A 6032-nucleotide genomic window follows, 5' to 3' on the forward strand; every position below is an offset into this window, starting at 1 on the left:
ACTACGGCTACTCACCAAAAGGTCAGCAGTTAGAATCCACCAGCCGCTCCTTGGAAACCCTATGGGGCAGTTTACTCTGTTCTGTAAGGTCGCTGGAAACCCTGGTGGTGGAGTGGTTAAGACTGCTAACCAAAAGACTGGCCGTTTGAATCCACCAGGCACTCCTTGGAAACCCCATGGGGCAGTTGTATTCTGTCCAGTAGGGTCGCTATGAGTCGGAATCGACTTGATAGCAACGGGTCATTACTTTTGAAAAAAGTTGATGACGAAATGTTACTCTAGCAGTTACAGCTCCATAAAGCCAATAAACTCCAACGGGAATAACAATATGATAAATTTCCTACACTTGAACGTCCAGGGATTACAGTTTGTTAAACTAGACTCTAAATCAGCATTTCCCCAAGTGTGGAGTACTATATGCATCATCGCCTGGGACACATATTAAAAATAGATTCTTTTAGTCAGACCCACTGAATCAAGATCTACTGCCAACAGTCTGGGGATTTGGTCACCCTTAGTCTCATGAAAATCTGATTTCCTCATCTTCAAATTAGTTTAACTTTTTTTTTTTAACGGAAGTATAGCAAATCAGAAAAGTACACAAATCTTAGGTGATCAGCTTGATGAATTATCACAAAGATAGCCCATCTGGTTAATCATGACCCAGGTAAAAAAAGTAAATGCCACGAGCTTCCCAAAAGTTTTCCCACCCTTCTCCAATAGGCCACCCCTATCCTGACATGTAACACCATAGATTAGTTTTGCCTGTTTTTGAACTATCAATGGTATGTACAATGGTATGTACTCATACAGCATGTACTCTTTGCATCTGGCTTCTTTTGCTTAACATTAATGTGATTCATTCATGTTGTTTAATGTAGCAATAATCCATTCATTTTTCATTGCTTTGAAGTGTTCCATCATAGTTTAGGAAAGTAGAGGAGCATATAGGATTCTGGAGAGAGCCCCTCAGGCTAGGACATAGTCACATGAATGCAAAACTTAGCAGTGCAGACAAAGAAGCCCTGACACTTTCTTTCTCAGGCTACTCTGTTCCTGCGTGCTATGGAAGGGACCCACAAGTTCCCCACATTCTCCCAAGGAGAGACTAAGAAGGTAGCTGAATTCAAAGTGAAGTAGGCTTGCCTCCAGCCTAGAGTGAGGTGGCATTGGTAAATCTCCAACAAGACCTACGCTGCACTACCTGAGACAGAGCTGCAGGTGATAGCCTCACAGAGTTCTCCACACCCAGAAAAACAGCGATGAACCCAGTGCAGCCAAGGACTACCCCACCCTAACAAGGCTAGGAGAGACCTGATCCCATATTTTACAAGCTGCTGCCTACAGCACCAGAGGCCAGTAGGATGCCCAGAGAATAAACAGTTGAAGACCTCATTTCCCTGATGACATTATGTCATGTAAGCCCCCTCCACCACACAGCTTGACAACATTTTAGAGAGAAGACAAAGGGTGGAAATGAGACTTTTCCCCCCCAAAAGATTAAGCATTACTTAAAGGGGATAAATTATACCCTCTTTATGAGTCAGAATCCACTTGCCAATAGGTTTTTTTTTGGGGGGGTGGGGTTGGATTGGAGTCCCTGGGTGGCACCAATGGTTAAGCACTCTACAATTAACCAAAAGGCTGGAAGTTTGAACCCAACCAGAGGTACCCTGGAAAAATGGGCTGGTGATCTGCTTCCAAAAGGTCACAGCCATGAAAGCCCTACGGAGTGCAGTTCTACTCTAACACATACGGGGTCGCTATGAGTTGGAATTAACTTTTTTTTTTTTAACCTGACTAGGTTTTAAATTGGTTAGGACTAAAAGCGAATTTTTTTCCTGACTGCCCATCGGGTGGGGGCTCAAGAGGAAGGGCAGATAGTTCTGTAGGGAAAACTCCATTTCCTCTGCACACCTGAATTGTAAATTTGCAGCCATATTACATTGTTATAAGTTTTCCTCCCCCTTCCTTATTAGCAATCATCCTTTAAGACTCAGCTCCAATACTGTCTCATATTAGTGCTATAGGTCATATTATGCTCACTTAACGGATGTTTCAAATCTGAATGCAAAAATTCAAGTAAAATGGTTTGTACTTTTTAGGTATTTGATAAAATAATGATCTTGTTTGTCCTACATCCTCTCCTTTTCAAACTTTTATAAAGAATTGTATCCGTTCATCCCTGTCTCCTTAATCTCTCCTACTTAAACCATATCCACCTGGCCTCTACTCCCACTACTATATTGCAACTGCCTTCTTTCTCAAAGGACCATTATGCTCCACAGGACCCAGTGCTGTCTTCGATTCCTATCCTATTTCTCTGTACCATGTGATACCACTGCAAAGTCGCCATTATCTTTGTAAAACTAGCACTACGCTGGTGTTCTTCTCATCTTTCTGTTTTCACTTTCCATCTCCTTTTCTGTCTTTTGCTCATCCTTTAAATGCAATTTCCCCAAAATTTTGTCATCTTTTGTTCTTCTGTACTATCTCCCTGGGCCATCTTAGTAATTCTCCTACAAAAACTATTAGCCTTATGCAGAAAGTTCTAACATCTGTAATCTCTAGCTTTAATCTCTCCCAGGCTTCAGGACCCATTTTCTACTACTGAACATTTTCGCATGAGTATCTCACCACCAATCAAATTTACGACATCCAAAATAGTCTTCCCTTCCACAGACCTGCTCCTTGACTTAGCTTCCCTATCATAGTTCATGGCATCACCGTCTTCTCAACCACCAGGGCTTAAAATTTAGGTATCTAAGTCAGGGCTGTTTGTGAGGAACAGAAATTGACTTTAAGCCTGTTTACGAGAAAGGGGATTTACTGTAAGGATAAAAACAAGCAGAACCACTGGCATCCCGGGACAGGAAATGGGACTGTATAGCCAGAAACCAAGGCTGCTCCTTCTGTTTCTCCTAGGACCTCAGTCTCGGCTCTGTTAAACCTACTTTGTTCCCTCGCTTTGCTCTATAGGTTAGCTTTCCGTGCTTATTTAAAATTTCCTTTAGATTGCTTCGCTGACTCTGGGTCAGTTCTAAATGATCTTTTAAGTGTATACCATTACCTGATAGTCTCTGAATTTCGTAGTTCAAATTTTTGAGAATCTGACCAGGTCAGTCCGGCCTATGAATTTTCTTCCTGGTAGGGTGTCCAGTCAGCTGCCATTACAAGTATGAAATCATGAGTTACAAACTTGGGTGTCTATTCCCGGCTCTTCAGTAGTCAACTGTAATTGGGGGTGTAAGATCGTGGGTTATAAAGTTGGCTATCTAATTATACCCCTTCAGTACAGGCCATAGGTAGACAGGGATGTTTCAAATTAGATGGTGTAGACGTACTGCTAGACATGTCTGACTGCTATCTGCTCTGCTACAGGGATGGATTACCCAATAAGCAAGGTATGCTTGGGCTTACTTGTGTTTACTTACTATAGTGCACAAATTTCTGTTAATAAGGTTAGTGCTTACTGGTTAATCTGTCCCTGCCTCCACATTTCATACTTTTCCCTTCCACCTGTCTCACTCTTCAGTCAGCAAGGTAGGTGCAAATTCCCTCCACTGGCCATCTCATTTACCTATCCAGGTGAGCACTGGCTCTTTCCCTGTCCATCAACTGATGACCCAGCATTCCTTGCCTTCCTCCGTAACAGTCCATAAATTCTGACTTGTTTTATTGCTAGTCTTTTTCATGCTTGTCTTTCCCATTTGACTGTAAATGTAAGGGTGGAGTTTATCTATCTTTGAAGCTTTATGTACTCTGATCTCAGTATTTTTCCAGCATTTGAAATACTGGCCAGATACATTTGTCCAAAAGTGTTTACACCCATGGTGTTTTAGCATATTCTTCTTGAAACTAAATACTTTGTTTCTGGAAGGTTATTATGTTTATACAATAGCTATCTAATTCTTTAAAAAAATACACCAAACCTTTCTTGAAAGAATGGGGCAAAGGATGCAGAGGATAGGCGAGTAGACTATATCATTGTCCCCCAAAATTAATGCTCCAATAACTAAATCTCAATATTATGCATAAGTAATGAAAATGTAGAATTTTAAAGAAATTACAGTAAAATACATGTAAAAACATTGGTGGTATTTCTAGCCAAGTTCTAGGGACTCAAAATCTTTTAATAAAAGATAAAAAGCTTTATCAAGGGCTTCATTTGTAACTGCTTCCCAAAGGTAGAAGAACAAGAGATGTTTAGGATAGTATTTCACAATGTTTGGTATACCTTAAAATCACCTATAGGGGGCTTTTCCTGCATCTATATGCCCTGGAGATTGTCTGATTCAGTAGCTCTAAACTAGAGTGGGGTCTGAACATCATTAACTTTTAAAACTATTTTCTGATATGCATCCATGTTGAACTACTAGTTTAGGATATCTAAAAAAAAATTGAGTACATGTACATTATCTTTAAGTACATTTTAACTGCTCTCATTTGCACAACTGTCAAACTGAAACATACAGAAAAGAAGTATTAAATTACTGTTGCAATGGAACTGACAGACCCTTTCCTTTGAAAAAATAAGTTTTTAAAAATTTGTCGATAAAAATCATCCTGTGAAATAAAACATAAAACAAATATAATTTAAAAACAGCAAAAAAACATTTATATACAATCTAAATTTAAAGTCTAAAATCTAACAATACAGTAAGAATAATACAAAAAATTAAATTCACTGTGAAAATAATTCATTTCTTATCAGAATTTTCAACAATCATATATAGAACACGCCGCCCCAAAACAGCACAATATACATACTACTGCAGTGCACATGCATCATTCTCCAGGACAGACTGCATTTTAGGTCACAAAGCAAGTCTCGATAAATTTAAAAAGATGAAATCATACAGACTATGTTCTCTGACCACAATAGAGTGAAGCTATAAATCAGTGACAGAAAAAAAAAAAAAAAAAAACAAACCTGGAACATACACAAATATGGAAATCAAACAACACATTATTAAACTACCAATGGGTCGAGGAAGAAATCAAAAGAGAAATCACAAATGTCTTAGATTCAAATGAAAATGAAAGCACAACATACCAAAACTCATGGGATGCAGTGAAGGCAGTACTCAGAGGGAAGCTTATAGCAATAAATGCTTACATAAAAAAAGATCTCAAATTAACAGCCCAACTTGACAATTCTAGGATCTAGAAAGAGAAGAGCAAATTAAGCCTAAACCTACAAGAAAGGAAATAACAAAGATCAGGGCAGAAATAATTAAAATTGAAAACAAAACAATCAATAAAACTTAAAGTTGGTTCTCTGAAGAGATCAATAAAATTGACAAACCTTTAACTAGACTGACAAAGAAAAGATGCAAAGAACCAAAATATAAAATGAAAGAGGGGACACTACAACTTACCCAACTGAAATGAAGAGAATCGTGACAGAATATTATAAACTGTATGCATCAAACTGAGTAATCCGAATGGACAAATCTTAGAAGCACACAACCTACCCAAACTGACTCAAGAGGAAATAAACGTCTCAACAGACCCATAACAAGCAAAGAGATTAAATCAGTGATCAAAAAATCTCTCAGCGAAAAAAAGGCTTGGACCAGACAGCTTCACTGGGGAATTCCAGCAAACATTTAGAGAAGAATTGACACCGATACTGTTTAAACTCTTCCAAAAGACAGAGAAGGAATACTCCCTAATTCATTCTATGAAGCAAACATAACCCTAATACCCAAAGACACCACAAAAAAAAGAAAACTACAGGCCAGTATCTCTTGTGAATATAGATGCAAAAATCCTCAACAAAATACTAGTGAACAGAATTCGAGAGCATATTAAAAGAGTCATAGACTATGACCAAATGGAATTTATTTCAGGAATACAGAGATGCTTCAACATTACAAAATCAATGTAATAAACTGCATCAATAGAACATAAGAAAAGAACCACATGATCATCTCTATGGATGCAGAAAAAGCATTTGATAAAAGCTAACATCCTTTCTTGATGAAAACCCTAAAGAGGACTGAAATAGAAGAAAATTCCTTAATGTG

This window comes from Elephas maximus, chromosome 23, assembly GCF_024166365.1.
Source record: "Elephas maximus indicus isolate mEleMax1 chromosome 23, mEleMax1 primary haplotype, whole genome shotgun sequence".
Classification (NCBI taxonomy): Eukaryota; Metazoa; Chordata; class Mammalia; order Proboscidea; family Elephantidae; genus Elephas; species Elephas maximus.